Source organism: Sinocyclocheilus grahami, unplaced genomic scaffold (assembly GCF_001515645.1).
Source record: "Sinocyclocheilus grahami isolate Dianchi unplaced genomic scaffold, SAMN03320097.WGS_v1.1 scaffold48.1, whole genome shotgun sequence".
NCBI classification, from domain to species: Eukaryota; Metazoa; Chordata; class Actinopteri; order Cypriniformes; family Cyprinidae; genus Sinocyclocheilus; species Sinocyclocheilus grahami.
Window position 1 is genome coordinate 120,589 of NW_015505227.1, and position 18,805 is coordinate 139,393.

The 18,805-nt window shown below is 37.8% G+C and overlaps 1 protein-coding gene across 1 annotated transcript in view; it reads right to left on the reverse strand.

Annotated features, from left to right (window-relative positions):
* The window catches only part of LOC107582905 (speckle-type POZ protein-like), an 88,613-nt gene extending 82,407 nt beyond the window's left edge, over positions 1 to 6,206 (reverse strand). The window contains exon 1 of the mRNA XM_016268933.1: positions 6,125 to 6,206. The gene's annotated coding sequence lies outside the window, so the exon portion shown is untranslated. The remainder of the gene's footprint in view (positions 1 to 6,124) is intronic.
* Between the last annotated feature and the right edge of the window lie 12,599 nt (positions 6,207 to 18,805).

Here is an 18,805-nt window from a genome sequence, read left to right on the forward strand (position 1 = left end):
ATAATAACATTACTGAAAATTACTTAATGAGGTCTATAATGCCTGAAGAAAACTTTTCATTAAAATTTACATTCGAACAACTACTATAATACAATTAAACATCCACAATTTAGCAAGAAATACAGTTAAAAAGTCAAATCCCACTGCCTTGCCATTAACTGTTAACTGGTCAGCTGAGTTAAAAAAGTAATTCTCCCAAAAAGGAAAATTTGCTGAAAAAAACAAAAACAAAAACTCACTCTCAGGCCATCCAAAATGACGATGAGTTTGTTTCTTCATTGGAACAATTTTGGGGAAATTTAGCATTACATCACTAGCTCACCACTGGATCCTCTGCAGTAAATAGGTGCCGTCAGAATGAGAGTTCAAAAAGGTAATAAAAACATCACAATAATCCACAAGTAAATCGATATTACTCTAGTTCATCTAGAGTCATATCGAACTCTAGATTTGGTAATAAACAAATAAACAATCACTTCTGGCCAAAAAAAAACGTATAATCCATAAGTTTTCTTCCAGAGAAAAAATACTCCATCCCCAGTTGTCCTCTCACATCAAAATCTGCAAACATTTGTTAAGAACTGTTTTCACTTGTAAGCGGTGCTTGATCTGTGCATATTTCTCAACTGATTCAGACAAGATGACTTTTTCACTAGAGAAAGCAGGATAGAGGACTTGTATTTTAGTAGGAAACAACAGTTCTAAGTTAAAAACGTCTTAAAGGGGACATTGGATGCAAAATTCACTTTTACACGGTGTTGCATATAATGTGTCTTAGCAGTTTGTGGACACAACCCCCCCTACAATGATAAAAATCCATTCACTGGATCCCCAAAAAACCTAAACAGTGTCAATTATCAATCCGTTTTGATTTTCTGAGCAATATGACATAATATTGCTCAAGCCCCGCCCACAGCCACTGATGGACTGTCCCATATTAACATATCTCATCCCTCAGCCAGTTGTACACTGTCCGACATTTTCTCTGTGCTCGAGCAGCTGTAACAAAAACAAAGACTCGTAGTTGGATGCAAAAGTGAACATAAGAGTCTTCATTTTCTCCCGACATCAGAGCCGCTGAGGACGCAGTAGATTCATTTAGATGATGTTAATGTGCCACCGAATACACCGAAAATCGCTTATGCCTGCGTAAATCGTTTTACTCCAGACTGCTTTCTGAACGAGGGTTTTGCTAAAAAGTTAAAACTCAAGGATGGATCAGTACCCACTGTTCGTGATCCAGCTGCACCTCCAGAAGAAGGAAGAGAGGGGCGGGGTGAGCAGAGCTCATTAGAATTTAAAGAGACATGCACCGAAACAGGTCGCTCTGAAGAGAGCCGTATTTGACAAGCTAAAACGGGTGTTGTTTTACACATGACCACTGAGGAATTTTAACCAAAGTATGTTGCTGAAATTTCATGAAGACCTTAAAGAATACTAGCAGCTTGTGGAAAGTGGGCATCCGATGTTCCCTTTAAGAGATTTGTTTCCTAAAAACACACAGCTTTTTTGCTTTACAAGATATTAACTGATGGACTGAAGGACTATTCTTTTCATCAGGCTAACATGTTTTATACTCCTTCCTCTTTCAAAGCCACCAGCTGTCTTTTAGCATATGATTCAGACATTGAGAATATGTGGTTGCTCACTGGGTAAATTAAGCACACTTCATCAGGGAGTTATTAAATAAATAACAATCCATGTTTATTACACCCAAGCAAGCCATTTACTACTGTTAACATTACTGATTATTTAAAAACAATAGCTTAAAAAATTATAATAACAATCTGAATATTTCAGCACAGCAATCTCTCTCTTTCTCAGTCTGCCGCCTGGTCTCGAGTTTGTTCATAAATTACAACTGTTCATCATTCGAGGCAATTTGGTGTGTAATATCGTGGCTTTGATAGAGCTGCTGACTAATTGATGGATTACTTTATTTTCAAATAGCGGAAACTGCCAAGCCAGAGTTGCGGTAGTAAATCTCTCAGAAATGAAAGAAACCATCACATTTACCCTGGACTTTAATCAGCGTCTAATGCAAGAGTTTATTCAGAGGCGCTCCATCAGCCCCATTTTACACGGCTGATAGTTACAGGAAAGAATTTGTCATTTCTGACACACCTGCTGAGACACCCCAGATTCCTCATAACAGCCACAGATTTAAGAGTGTTATTAGTATAAACAAAAATTTTCATGTAACTATTCAGAGAGATTTGAGAGGCTAATATTATAAATTGTATTAAATGCTAGAATTAAATGCCAGCAGCTTGGATGAATCCTAATGAGTATTTTTTAGGGACAAAAATCTGCAGAATTAGGCCTATTCAAAATAGATTTAAAGATGCAAATAGATATTTCATTGTGCTATTTTATAGAAGGAAGACAATGCAGAACTCACATGAATATCACAGTCAAGGAGAGACAGACTAAAGCTCTTTAAAATTCTCAAAACAGTGGGAAGTGGGTCAGACTGATTTCAGAACGTATGCTAAAATGCCAGAATAAATATGGAAATAAAGAACATGATTGCAACAACAGATGGCAGAAGTTTGGCTTGTTTAAAAAGAGCAGCATACCCAGAGGAGTTTCACTATTTCAGTTTCATTATTATTTCATAGCTGGGGTTAAGAACTGGGCATGATAGATTAGAAAAACATGTATCTCCAGAACTGCATTAGCTGTGCATTTTCACACAATTCGTGTCTCCATCTCTCTCCAACACACTCAAAGAATTGCTCTCTGTAACTGTATGAAGCCACTAGCAAAAAGTGAGTGGGCCTTTTCAATTCATTCATATGGGAGTTACATGGCAGGACTGCACTAAGGACTGTTATAGAGGACCAAGCCTGCAGAAATTAAAAATAAATAAACAAATATATAGATTAATTAATAAATAAAATAACAGTAAAATAAATAAATAAATGGCTTGATAAAAACAAATACAGTTCATTTGTAACTAAATTTAACCCTGAATTTATTTTTTACCACTTTTTTCCTTGATGTATTTTTCCTATGTATTATTATTTTATGCATTTATTTATTTTTATTCTTTTTAACTTTTATTTACTTATTCTCTCATTTATTTTTATATTTAATTTATTGATTTATTATTTATGTCTTTATTTTTAAATGCATTTATTCATGCGTTTATTTATTTATTTTTATTTCATTTATTCCCACATGTATTTATTTCCAGGTTTATTTATTCATTTATTGTGCAACATGGAAATGAGGGAGGTGGTCCTTGCGGAGCTCCGTTGAATCATTGCGAAACTTGCGAATATCCAACGTCCAACGTCAAGCCAACTTTATGCCAGTGGGTCACATTTCCAAACCTTTGATGCAACTGGTTTACAATAAACTTAGGCTCACAATGTTTTGGGAGTCTTTTCTCTGTGATTACAAAATGAACACAAACCTTAGAAACCTCCACTGAGTGCGTCTAGAGTAGGGCTGCACGATAAATCACATGCAATATTTAATGCGCATCTTGTCAGTAAAGCCAGTTCTGTAATCAGCGGTAAATCTCCATCACGTGCGTGCTTTCACATTGAGCAGCATTAACTACACAGAGCCGTTGTTCACTGACGAGCTGTGCAAAAAATTTCGCGAATATGAACGTGGTTTTGCGCAGCTTGTCAGTGAACAACGGCTCTGTGTAGTAAATGCTGCTCCATGTGAAAGCCCGCAGGTGATTTACCGCTGATTGTGTGCCGTGTGACCGCCCCTTAATGGCAGCGCTTTGAATACACCCGGCATCCTAGTTTTCCTCATCTACTTTGTGATCAACAAACAAACAAAAAAATTAGGGCTGCACGATAAATCGCATGTGATTGTCATGCACATCTCATCAGTAAAGCCAGCTCTGTGATTAGTAGTAAATCTCCATCACGTGCTTTCAGATGGAGCGGCATTTAATACAGAGCTGTAGATCACTGACAAGCTACGCAATATCGCGTTCATAATCGCAGATGAATCGCATTCAATTATTAATGCGATATTGTGTAGCTTGTCAGTGTTTTTATTAATGCCATTAATGTTTTTGGAACATGAGTATCGGCAGGTCACACTTCCAAAAAAATCGGAATCGGCCAAGAAAATTGCAATCGGTGCATCTCAAATATATATACAGTGTGTGTATATGTCTTTACAGTCACTTTTAATAGAATGCATCCTTGCTGGAAAAAGTTTTAATTTCTTGACCTCAAACTTTTGAACAGTAGTGTATCTTTACTTTAACTATAAATATTGTGTTAAACTAACAGATATTAAATTAACACAATATTTGTATTTAATGTAAACATACACAGCCATGCACTAAAACCAATTAGATTTCAAATTGACAACCAATACCCGTGCTGAACATTTACACCACCAAAGTGGCAAAACAGGTGTTTTTGGTGATACCAAGCAGATTTCTTCCACACCACTGGGCACATTAGGTTAGTCATATCAGATGGGACACGTGGGTGGGTGTGTGTGAGAAACACTAGAGGTTTCTCTATAGCTCTGATGAGATAAAGTGAAGAGTGTTCCTACAAACTCAACATAACATCACATTTTTCCCAAATAAGTTACCAGCTGAGGACCCAGAGCTGATCTGACCACTGTTCACAAGCGCCCGAGGTAGCCCAACTTGTCAGCTGTTCCTAATTTCTGCAATGCAGCAACCCATTCAACACGTCTGCGTGAAGGCGATCATGAGCGCGGCTCACTTTCTGGCAAAGAGCGCCCCTCTATATAAGTAATAACTACTAACACCCTATTTGATTATAATTTTTTTCTTACTATTTATCTGTCACTTTTTGTTTGCTCTGGCATTGCTGCATGCAAAACAATGATGACAATAAAGTATTTTATAGTTGAATTTAATGGAAATTTGGCCTACTCCAATAACTGCTGTAGTTGATCACTCTTTTTCCTTAAGTTATTATTATTATTATACTTAACAATAGTTTTATCTATTGTTAACTGTGATGTTTGGGTGAATGTCAGATTTTCTCATAATGTCTTTCAGGCAGCGTTTATGATGGATAAGATTTATTGTTAGTGCTTGATTGCATGCGATAATTCACAAATGAATAAACAAGCAATTTCTCTCTCTCTCTTGCTCTCTCTCTCTTCTTTCACTTCATTTTATCATTCTTTATATAACACCCATTGTGTCATTCTGTGAAGGTCAGTGTGAGAGTGGGTAGGTGGCAAGGGTTGTGTGTTTTCCCCTAATCCATGAGGTTATAGGAGTGTTTTTGGATGCATTTGTTCCTCTTCCAATTCAGGCTCTGAAGGGAGACATGAATCAGCTCTGACCACTGTTCACAAGCGCCCGAGGTAGCCCAACTTGTCAGCTGTTCCTAATTTCTGCAATGCAGCAACCCATTCAACACGTCTGCGTGAAGGCGATCATGAGCGCGGCTCACTTTCTGGCAAAGAGCGCCCCTGCAGCGCCACACTGCGCGTGCGCACAACAACGGCCCACTATCTGGCAGGATGCGGGAAGTGTAGACGGCGCATGCGCCCTAAGATCCTTCCATCCACAATCAATGCGGGATCAGTATTTAGCAAGTCCTGTGTCACTGATACCCAGGCCTCTGCCCAAAAACAACTTGCAAGCATTTACAACAATACTCGAGTGCTGCAGTCAATGTGACAGGCCACCTTAACCTAAAACACATCTTTCAAAAGCATACCGGGCGTTTAACATATGTCCGTACAAAACACACTTAGTGAAAAGAAATAAAGTAAACACAACACACTGAAGCAGGTGGAAGAGCAAGTCTGCTCATTTATAACATGACAGTTGTCATAAAAATCACTAATTTGATTACAAACTCTCAGTCATTCGTAGGTTAAAATGTTCCACTATCAATACACAGAAATGCTTCGCTAAAAATCACATTACATAGCTGTAATATAAGAGTCATAAAGTAATAAGGCTGGCAAGCGCAACAAGAGGCTAAGCTAGTTAGCACCACAACAGCAGCCTGAAACAAGCGCAAATATAACCGACACAGATCCTCTAAACGCGCTGGTTTCACTCTTACGAGGCTAATTGAAAGCTGAAACCGAGATACGTGACTTCTCCTGGTGTGTTGTGGTGTGTTTGAGTTTATACACTTACCTTTGTTTTGAAGGTAAGCTGTTTTACCGTATCGGATATTTGTCTACGGAGCGGCTTCACGTCCGGGTTATCTGAATGACGGAGGACGAGCGCGCGCTGTGCAGTAGCTGTCACGCCAGTGTAAATATCAGTTTAATATCATAATTACTATTTTAAAGCACAGACTCATATACTTCTGATTTCATGTCATCTGGGGGTTTCAGTCAAATGTATGAGAGGAATATAAATAGCAGTCTAAGAAATTTTCTTTTTATATCAAAGTGTGCTCCGTTTTAGTATATAAGTAATAACTACTAACACCCTATTTGATTATAATTTTTTTCTTACTATTTATCTGTCACTTTTTGTTTGCTCTGGTATTGCTGCATGCAAAACAATGATGACAATAAAGTATTTTATAGTTGAATTTAATGGAAATTTGGCCTACTCCAATAACTGCTGTAGTTGATCACTCTTTTTCCTTAAGTTATTATTATTATAGTTAACAATAGTTTTATCTATTGTTAACTGTGATGTTTGGGTGAATGTCAGATTTTCTCATAATGTCTTTCAGGCAGCGTTTATGATGGATAAGATTTATTGTTAGTGCTTGATTGCATGCGATAATTCACAAATGAATAAACAAGCAATTTCTCTCTCTCTCTTGCTCTCTCTCTCTTCTTTCACTTCATTTTATCATTCTTTATATAACACCCATTGTGTCATTCTGTGAAGGTCAGTGTGAGAGTGGGTAGGTGGCAAGGGTTGTGTGTTTTCCCCTAATCCATGAGGTTATAGGAGTGTTTTTGGATGCATTTGTTCCTCTTCCAATTCAGGCTCTGAAGGGAGACATGAATCAGCACCAGCAGATGTTCATGAAAAAATTACTCTGTAAAAAAATCAAATAAAGATGAAAAAGAGTTGGAAGGAAGAAAAAAGGGAATAATATTTAAAAACTCAAGGGAAAGAGAAAAATATGCACAGCCTCACAAACCATGAATGTCACTGTTTGTAAACCTAAACGGACGGCTTAAACTCACTGTTTGCCATAGAAGCTTTGTAAATGTGCCTGCCTATATCATAAAATAAAAACATAAAACTTTTCATTATTGTTCTTTTATTCCAATAATAATTGTATCTTTTCAGTTTTATGTGTTTTGTTAGTTATTTTTTCTTCATGGCTATGTAAAGCTCTGTGAATTATTGCATGAACTGTGTGATATTAATAAACTTGCCTTGCCTGTGTTCATTTAGCAATATTTTACTCAAATGATCTGTTTTTGATGGTGGAGCAAAAATAAACAAAAAATCTAGACACGCACTCATAAAATGAAAACCAGCATCTTACCTCTTCCCATTGTTAGTTCTTTCGGCATCCCTCCTCCTCCCCTTCTCCTCCTTTTTTGTACAATTTTGCTTGTTATAGGGGGGCAATCGGAGCTCGAGTAGAATATCATCTCTGAGCCCCTCTATAGCAGACAGCAAGCCAAATCTGTTTACCACTTAGACTAAGATTATATAGGCACACGAACTCGTGAATTTGTATATATTAAAATATATTTTTTATTTAATTTTATGAAAGAAATATCACAGGAGAAAGTATCTTTACTGAACTGAATATCAGTATGGCTGTGATTCGGCTGTGGCCTTGAGGTGCAGGTAATCAGCTGTGATGATATTCTTAATTGTTTTTTTGTCCCCCTGAATGGTGACTCAAACATTTGCCACTCTTCATGACAAGAAGTTAGCCTACTCTTATGATCCCATTAACTGCGGTAATTGTATTGAACTAGAGTTCTTGTTACCTGAATGCTGTTTAGAGTTCTCGGTTGTTAATATGTGACACCAATTAAAGCGTGCCAGGCCAGTGTATCCAATCCACAAATGACACAGTGTTGACAGTACTTGACACTCTCACAGCATTAGTTGAGGGTGTTTTACAAAAGTGAAAACCACGTTACTGCAGAGCTCAAACACCAAGTGCACAGCTGAAATGTTCATGCTATCAAGATTAATGTAACAATGTTTTGATATTCATAATGTTTAATCATTTTTTTTATATCATTAAGCATCTATTTGAATCAACATGAATCAAACTGGTCTATGTTTATTTTCTTAATATACATTCCTGCCCCTTGGTCTCATTGGTGCATATTATTGCAAAGAAAACAATATCTGTTTTCTTAATATTTCATCAAAACATAATAACTTGCTTTGTTTCTCAAATTACTTTCCGTTTTCAGCTGACAGTACCAAGGAGGTCTATAATACTTGGAGATAGCTATCCGTTGGCATTCCCATTCATCTCAATTCCAGTTCTTTGGCTGTCTGCAGTCTTTTCTCATGGACATTCAGTTCTGGTGACTTTTTTAGCCAATCACCTGAGCCATTAATGTCACGTGACTAACTATTCTAGAGCCACAGAAAAATGATGTCCTGGGTTGTGTTTCCCAGGAGCAATATTAGCTAACTATGGTTGTAGCAAGTTCCACTAGCATATAGTTCTACCTTTCATCTTTCATTCCATTTAAATATTTATACATAATATCATATATATACATGTACATCATATCTTATATCTACAGTGAGTACGGAAAGTATTCAGACCCCCTTAAATTTTTCACTTTTTGTTATATTGCAGCCATTTGCTAAAATCATTTAAGGGGGTCTAAATACATTCCGTACCCACTGTATATACTTTAGCATATCAACAATTGAGGGAACCTTGGAGTATGACATAAGAGGGAATCCATAATGAATCAAACATAAAATAAAGCAAAACGACAGGGTTTAAAAATAGTTAAGTAGTCCTCAGACGCCTTGTTCATTACAGCAACATTTTGGAGAAATTACATTGTGGAGGAAGCTGCTGACTGAATGAATCGCATATATAGCCTATGGGGGTATGCCAATTACATACCACTTGTAAACAAGATTATGAATCGCAATGAACGACCTTCTGTTGTTTTGTGTAAATGAATGCTGCATTCCCTTCTAACGTCCTAAACCCGGTTAAGCCTCAAGAGAGAGAGCTTCGAAGGGTGTAGGTAGGGGACCAAAGAGCTGTTCCTTGGGACAGACATCTGTGTCTTTTTTAATCACCAATTAAAAAAGGCGCCACCATTGCACAATTAAACCTGTGCAAAGAATCATGGGAATGATGTGCCCATCAGTTGTGTCTTTCTAAACCTTTCATTCCAAAGGGCCCTTTGAAGGGGCCGTTTTTGAGCACTTTGGTTTGGAACAAGCCTTCAGTATGGTGGGTATGACTGTTCTCAATCCAAAGTGCTCTTGAGTGGTGAATTTATCCTGTTTGGAAAGCAGAAAAATTCACCAACGATGCATCATATAGCAGATAAGTAGTGAGTTATGTCATTGTGCAGAAAGAAAACCTGATTGGCGGATGGCACCACAAAAATGCACACAATCTCCTATCTAGATATATCTCCTCACTATAGCAACTCTATTGAACAGTGACATTAGGGGCAGCAAGGCTATGCAGGAAAAAAGCCCTCTTTGTCTTGCTGACAAAAATAATAAAATAAAAAAATTTGTCAGAATGCAAAGCTAAATGAACATCAATGGAGATAGATGTTATTTGCCCACAATAGTATAATTGTGGCATTATGCTAAACTAGACAAACCTCAACATTACCAATCCTTTTTATTTTTCCCAGACCACTTGGTTCCATTTTGGTATGTATTCACAATACAAATAACAATAACGAAGAACTGGGATTCAATCAATTCCCAAAGGACCAAATCATGTCCCACCCTACATTTTTTCTCATTAAATATTCTGTTTCACAAAATACCCACATTATGGAATAAAAATGGGTAGCAAATACAGTTTTATGCTGACTATAAGCAAAAAGGGTCTTTCTGATTCTTTGTTGGTCACTAGTCCCAGCTACTCTGTACCCTGTGCGTGTGTTTGTGTGCAATTATGGTGTAATTAAAGCAGCGGTACCCTCATACATATTAACCAGGGAATATGTGCATGATTTACACACACACATTTCCAACCCATGTGTCTGTGTATCACTTACCATTCCATTGCCCCCTCCAAAAATAATTAAGCATCTTCAGAGAGGAATTGGGTTACCTGCACATTACAGTGAGAGATGTAAGGCTAGCTTACACTGGGGACACTGGGGAGGAATGAACACTGGGTGAGAGATGATAATTATGGGAAGAGAGAGAGAGATGAGAAGGACGGCTCATCTCTGATGCACAGACCCACCTAGACATCAGCACCATCCAGTTACCATGGTAAAATGCTTTATAGTTTGTCTGTTTATGGACCTTGGTCAGGGACACCATATTTAATTTGACATGAACAACAACGAGGCTCTTAGAGGTAGAGGTACATTGAATTCACAGGGTTGTTTTGTCTTAAAGTCCATATACAATTAAAATGTGAGTTTTTGACAGGGTTTATTTTGTGACAAAATACTCTACATTATGGTAGCAAATAAATAAGTGCACATAAAATATTGATTTGAATTCATATTATTTTGTAAATTTACCTGCATATGATCCGTAAAGTTTCCGCTAAGAAAACAAAATAGTCCATTACAATGTACAAATCAGCCAAGCAACAAGACACACACTGCAACAATATTACAGTGATATTAATAATTTAGTTCTCTGAGGTCATTTTTGAGGAGGCATTTAAATGAGAACTAAAAACAGAATGCTCATTCATTTACATGACAACAACGTTTTGGGGGCCTGAAAATGCTAACTTTGAAAACTTGTGAATTTGTGAAAATTTGTATTTAATCTATAGGTATTTGCAGAGGAGCGTAGTGTTTGTTTACAAAGTGATATCAACAACTACTGGCCTGGCGAGCAGCATTTTTAGTCATTTTCGCGGATCGGTGTGAACAAGATCGGTTTGGTTTTGACAATGTTGTTGTCTATTCGTAAAACTTTTTAAAAACCCAAAAGAAACCTTTTCTGTTTTTAGTACATTGTTCTCATGTAAACGTACCCTCATATAGGCCTACAAGATGGTGCTGGTTCAGTTTGTTTGAAACAATAAAGTGAGTCGGCAATTTGATATGAGAAACATGGAAGTATTGATAAGTCTGGTCCTTCCTCGAAATCGGGTTTCCATCAACTATTAATTACTACAAAGTACACAAACTACATTAAAAACAGGGTAGGTAATTTGGTTCCAAAAAAAATGTTGTTATCTAAATGTATTTATATGTATTTATATCGTCTGTGGAAGGCATTGGAACATAAAATGTCACTCGGTGTGAGGACTTTGATAGGCTGTCCTACCTGCCTGTCACATATGTATTTGCATACCTCCGTGGACCCTGTTTGTGCACACATGATACATCATCAGCACGTTCCATTACGCTGTTGCAGACCGAGCGAGAATGGAAGGTGTTATTATTGTAATATTATGCAGTTTGTACTATAACGTTTTCTGACCGGTGAATGAGGCATGAAGTAATCTGACAGTGTTGCATTCAACCCTCCACCAATGGTGTCTCTCATCGTGTCAGTGGTTAGCCTCTAGTCTGTCTGTGTGCATTCATGTGTTTTGGAGGAGGCATGGCTTAGGAGAGTGATTTGCAGGGAGGGTGGGATCTTATGCTTTCAAAGCTAGCTTGCTATTGCTAGCCTCTCAAAAATTGTCTACCCTACCTTTAATTTAATATATGTATACAACTATTCATAGTACTGTATAGTACTATTCATGGACGACAGGAAATATTAGGAAATATATGACTGCTGCATACCGTGGTTGACCATTCAGAATCGAGTGTACAAGAGAATCATGTTATACAGGTGCATCTCAATAAATTAGAATGTCGTGGAAAAGTTCATTTATTTCAGTAATTCAACTCAAATTGTGAAACTCGTGTATTAAATAAATGCAATGCACACAGACTGAAGTAGTTTAAGTCTTTGGTTCTTTTAATTGTGATGATTTTGGCTCACATTTAACAAAAACCCACCAATTCACTATCTCAACAAATTAGAATACTTCATAAGACCAATAAAAAAAGAGAGATGTAAGGCTAGCTTACACTGGGGACACTGGGGAGGAATGAACACTGGGTGAGAGATGATAATTATGGGAAGAGAGAGAGAGATGAGAAGGACGGCTCATCTCTGATGCACAGACCCACCTAGACATCAGCACCATCCAGTTACCATGGTAAAATGCTTTATAGTTTGTCTGTTTATGGACCTTGGTCAGGGACACCATATTTAATTTGACATGAACAACAACGAGGCTCTTAGAGGTAGAGGTACATTGAATTCACAGGGTTGTTTTGTCTTAAAGTCCATATACAATTAAAATGTGAGTTTTTGACAGGGTTTATTTTGTGACAAAATACTCTACATTATGGTAGCAAATAAATAAGTGCACATAAAATATTGATTTGAATTAATATTATTTTGTAAATTTACCTGCATATGATCCGTAAAGTTTCCGCTAAGAAAACAAAATAGTCCATTACAATGTACAAATCAGCCAAGCAACAAGACACACACTGCAACAATATTACAGTGATATTAATAATTTAGTTCTCTGAGGTCATTTTTGAGGAGGCATTTAAATGAGAACTAAAAACAGAATGCTCATTCATTTACATGACAACAACGTTTTGGGGGCCTGAAAATGCTAACTTTGAAAACTTGTGAATTTGTGAAAATTTGTATTTAATCTATAGGTATTTGCAGAGGAGCGTAGTGTTTGTTTACAAAGTGATATCAACAACTACTGGCCTGGCGAGCAGCATTTTTAGTCATTTTCGCGGATCGGTGTGAACAAGATCGGTTTGGTTTTGACAATGTTGTTGTCTATTCGTAAAACTTTTTAAAAACCCAAAAGAAACCTTTTCTGTTTTTAGTACATTGTTCTCATGTAAACGTACCCTCATATAGGCCTACAAGATGGTGCTGGTTCAGTTTGTTTGAAACAATAAAGTGAGTCGGCAATTTGATATGAGAAACATGGAAGTATTGATAAGTCTGGTCCTTCCTCGAAATCGGGTTTCCATCAACTATTAATTACTACAAAGTACACAAACTACATTAAAAACAGGGTAGGTAATTTGGTTCCAAAAAAAATGTTGTTATCTAAATGTATTTATATGTATTTATATCGTCTGTGGAAGGCATTGGAACATAAAATGTCACTCGGTGTGAGGACTTTGATAGGCTGTCCTACCTGCCTGTCAACATATGTATTTGCATACCTCCGTGGACCCTGTTTGTGCACACATGATACATCATCAGCACGTTCCATTACGCTGTTGCAGACCGAGCGAGAATGGAAGGTGTTATTATTGTAATATTATGCAGTTTGTACTATAACGTTTTCTGACCGGTGAATGAGGCATGAAGTAATCTGACAGTGTTGCATTCAACCCTCCACCAATGGTGTCTCCCATCGTGTCAGTGGTTAGCCTCTAGTCTGTCTGTGTGCATTCATGTGTTTTGGAGGAGGCATGGCTTAGGAGAGTGATTTGCAGGGAGGGTGGGATCTTATGCTTTCAAAGCTAGCTTGCTATTGCTAGCCTCTCAAAAATTGTCTACCCTACCTTTAATTTAATATATGTATACAACTATTCATAGTACTGTATAGTACTATTCATGGACGACAGGAAATATTAGGAAATATATGACTGCTGCATACCGTGGTTGACCATTCAGAATCGAGTGTACAAGAGAATCATGTTATACAGGTGCATCTCAATAAATTAGAATGTCGTGGAAAAGTTCATTTATTTCAGTAATTCAACTCAAATTGTGAAACTCGTGTATTAAATAAATGCAATGCACACAGACTGAAGTAGTTTAAGTCTTTGGTTCTTTTAATTGTGATGATTTTGGCTCACATTTAACAAAAACCCACCAATTCACTATCTCAACAAATTAGAATACTTCATAAGACCAATAAAAAAAACATTTTTAGTGAATTGTTGGCCTTCTGGAAAGTATGTTCATTTACTGTACATGTACTCAATACTTGGTAGGGGCTCCTTTTGCATGAATTACTGCATCAGTGACCATGGTCATTTAACCAACTTTTGGTGCTTTTGGCAGTGTGGGCAGGTGCCAAATCCTGCTGGAAAATGAAATCAGCATCTTCAAAAAGCTGGTCAGCAGAAGGAAGCATGAAGTGCTCCAAAATTTCTTGGTAAACGGGTGCAGTGACGTTGGTTTTCAAAAAACACAATGGACCAACACCAGCAGATGACATTGCACCCCAAATCATCACAGACTGTGGAAACTTAACTCTGGACTTCAAGCAACTTGGGCTATGAGCTTCTCCACCCTTCCTCCAGACTCTAGGACCTTGGTTTCCAAATTAAATACAAAACTTGCTCTCATCTGAAAGGAGGACTTTGGACCACTGGGCAACAGTCCAGTTCTTTTTCTCCTTAGCCCAGGTAAGACGCCTCTGATGTTGTCTGTGGTTCAGGAGTGGCTTAACAAGAGGAATATGACAACTGTAGCCAAATTCCTTGACACGTCTGTGTGTGGTGGCTCTTGATGCCTTGACCCCAGCCTCAGTCCATTCCTTGTGAAGTTCACTCAAATTCTTGAATCGATTTTGCTTGACAATCCTCATAAGGCTGCGGTTCTCTCGGTTGGTTGTGCATCTTTTTCTTCCACACTTTTTCCTTCCACTCAACTTTCTGTTAACATGCTTGGATACAGCACTCTGTGAACAGCCAGCTTCTTTGGCAATAAATGTTTGTGGCTTACCCTCCTTGTGAAGGGTGTCAATGATTGTCTTCTGGACAACTGTCAGATCAGCAGTCTTCCCCATGATTGTGAAGCCTAGTGAACCAAACTGAGAGACCATTTTGAAGGCTCAGGAAACCTTTGCAGGTGTTTTGAGTTGATTAGCTGATTGGCATGTTACCATATTCTAATTTGTTGAGATAGTGAATTGGTGGGTTTTTGTTAAATGTGAGCCAAAATCATCACAATTAAAAGACCCAAAGACTTAAACTACTTCAGTCTGTCTGCATTGAATTTATTTAATACATGAGTTTCACAACTTGAGTTGAATTACTGAAATAAATTAACTTTTCCACAACATTCTAATTTATTGAGATGCACCTGTATGTGAGGTGAGCCATTCCATGTAAAATAAAACCACTTTCATTAGGCTACTGTGAGAGAGGACACAATTTAAAATATACTTTTAAAAGATACTATCCATTTATTTCTGTGGAAAAAACTTTTTTTTAATAAGGAAAAATTGCATCTTAAACAAGAGCAAAGTATGAACAGTCAGAGAGCGGAACGACCGATTATATCCAAATAAGTGGAATATGTTTCCTGGAGGGTTAGCTGATTTAAAATTCTAGTATGGTTTGTCAGCTTTGGTCACATGATGAACATAATGTCTCCACCTGCTATTAAAAGTCTGCATGCCAAGACAAGGCAATCAAACTGTTAGAAAACACTCTCTGTCTTTCTGTTGATTCCAGATATGTCTCACCCCTCCTTTTTCTCCCTCTCTCTCATTCTTATATATACAACGCATTCTCTCTGAATTCCCCCTTCTGTATCCATCTCTCTCTCTTGATATTATGTTTTAAATATGTCTTACTTATATGCGAAGTATGCATGCTTAAATGTATACATTAGCTTCTCTTGGTTTAAAGGCCCCAATAAGGACATGAATGTTAGGACTACAAGGGTAAAGGAGTTCGAGGGTAACTCTAAAGACAGTTCAGCATTCTTCGCAAAAGTCTATTCCTAATACGTCCATGTTTTTCTGTACATGTGGCCTTTTTATATAAACACATGTTCTTGGCCAAAGATCCTACGTGTATGTTATTCATATCCTCATTGGTTAAGAGGGTGAAACTCCCCTCGACATATGCCTATATAATATCTGTATATCTATGAATAAATTGAAGTATTGAGGATACATTTGACTGTGTGTTTTCTTACTTCCCGGCCATCTACACTTTAATAACTGAGAATTCTTCAAGGTGGCAAAGAGAATTACTGAGGGACCAAATTGTTATTCTTTATTAACACAAACCTACCACGAAGAGGATATCATCCTTAAGAAAATTCACACCAAAAAAAATGTCTTGCTGGAACTAAACCTTCTCAAGAAGAACTTTATAGTTCTTTGTTATGAATCAGGCTCATACGAGGGGGACGAACTCAATGTCAGATTTGTTTTATCTCTTCTGCCCCTTTATGAGTGATTTTATAGCAACAATTACTCTTAAAGTAAAAAAGAGAGAGGATGAGAGACAAATAAAGGAAGGGACAACAGTATAAGTGTATTCTCCATGGTAAATGTAATGGATTATGAACACACTAACAGAGTATAGCAGAGCATTTAGCGAGGATCTGCCTGTGAGCGTGTGATAACTGGCACCTTGTTTTTTCCCCATTTAGCCACTCCGTACTAAAAGAAGGGCCGTCGAAGGGCATGCTTTATAAAAAAACACAGTAAATCAGATGACATGTGATGGAAGGAGGAAGGAGAATATATAAAATAGCGAAAGAAAAAACTAATTTGATTGCTTGGCTGCACTTTAAAACACAATGGCAGATAATATGAATAATTGTAACAGGTTCTTCTGACAAGGCGCTTGCAGTTTAATTACCAAATTTGTTGCTTGCACAAGCATGCCGTAGATTAGGGCATTTCAAAGAGAAGAACTGAAGAGGGCGAGAGAAAGAGACAGAGAACAGACTGAAATAGTTGAAAAGAGGGCTGAAAAGTCTTTGAAAACTAAACTCAATTGGTTCCACTGTCAGAGTTCTAATGACGTTGAAACAAATCTGTTGCGGCTCTTGTTGACGCGTCTTTATCAACCCTGCTCCAAATGTCAACATGAGTCCAAATGTCAAAGATGGCAAGTTTGGTTGAGGGAAAAGCTCAAACGTCTTTGTGCCTGTTGGACCGACAGCAGTGTGTATGTGTGCAGTGCTGCTATAATGTGCAAATATGCCTTGTGATCCACAGAGAGCTGGATGTTCACAGAAAATCTGCATAATAATTAGTTAGGGAATAGACAGCAGCCCCTTATCAGTTCTAAGTAAAAAAAAAAAAAAAAACACACACACATACAGGGAGAGCAATACATGCAAACACATTAACACACACATATAAAAACATACACAGACTCAGAAAATAATTGTTTGAAGTATTTTGTGCCTTTCACCCACACAATGTATATTAAGTGAAGAATGTGGGCATATCAACAGTCATTGAGATGTTTCTTCATATGCATGCTTCCCCTCTCACTTAACTCCTCTTCTCTGTCCTCCTACCAGATATTATAATTTTTTTTTTCAAAATCCATAATTCAAAATACAAGTAAAAAAAACTGTGAATATTTACATGGTATAGCAGGAAAATGTTTCTTTAGATTTTTTAAATGTGAAAAAACGGACCAAAAAATGTTCTTCTAAGAGTGTGTTTACACTTGGCAGGTTTGATTAGATTAAAACTAACTCTGGTGCGATTGCTCTGTTAGTGCGGTTCATTTAAAGGGGTCATTTGATGCTGCTAAAAATAACATTATTTTGTGTATTTGGTGTAATGAAATGTGTTTATGCGGTTTAAGGTTAAAAAAACATATACATTTTCCATATACTATATTTTATTGTTTCTCCTCTATGCCCCGCCTTTCTGAAACGCATTGATTTTTACAAAGCTCATCGGTCTGAAAAGCGAGGTGTGCTGTGATTGGCCAGCTATCCAGTGCGTTATGATTGGCCGACCTCCTCAAGCGTGTGACGGAAATGTTACGCCCCTACCATACTGTGATGCTGTGTCCCGGCTGGAGTGACGAGACAAAAACATTAAAACCCATAACTCACGTTTGAATCATCAGTGGCAAATTCTTTAAATATAAAAAACGTACTTACAGTCTGTGAGTCAGAAAAGCCGGTATTGTACTACTACAATACTCTACTACTCTACCAGGATCAGGAAACAGTCCTCCATAAAATGTGCTGCACGCATCTGAATATTTGGGTTGAAGTGTTCTGGAACAGTGTTGTAAATACAACTTAACCACTGATTTCTAGTCGTGTCCTCTTTTGGAAGGCCAAACAAAGTAGTTTCGCTTTCACAACGAAACAGAGCGTCACACACGGCGGGCTAGAGTGAGCGGAGGCCGGTGGGCTTGAGAACGGCGCGGCCGGCGGATTCGACGAAGGAGCGTCCGGTGGGCTTGCGGCAACCACATGTTGACCCCCGGGCTGGACTCCGCTTCATCCCCGGTGAAAGCCGATCCGGTGATCCACAGCGCGAAGTTGATGTATTTTTTCAGCGACCAGCACGGATCAGCTTCAGGCATGACGAAGCGGATATCGTCCTCTTTTGGAAGGCCAAACAAAGTAGTTTGAAACACACAGTGCCTTCACGACATGGCGGCAGCAACAATACTACAGCGAGAATAAAAGTTACACCTTCTTCCTTCTTTCTCGGTCCACTTCCAAACAAATTCTTGTGTGGTTCGACTGATATATGAACACAACACGGACCAAAGTCATCTAAACAAACCAATAACAGGACTCGATGCAACCCTAAAAAATACAGAATGCTCCTTCATCTTGTGTTGCCCATTATAGTTCGGCACAGGCATTGAAACGGCTGTCTCCTTGAAGCAGATCTTTATTTGTGCTGAACAGAGGAATTCTGGGCTATGTTTGGACTCTTTTACACATTTTATA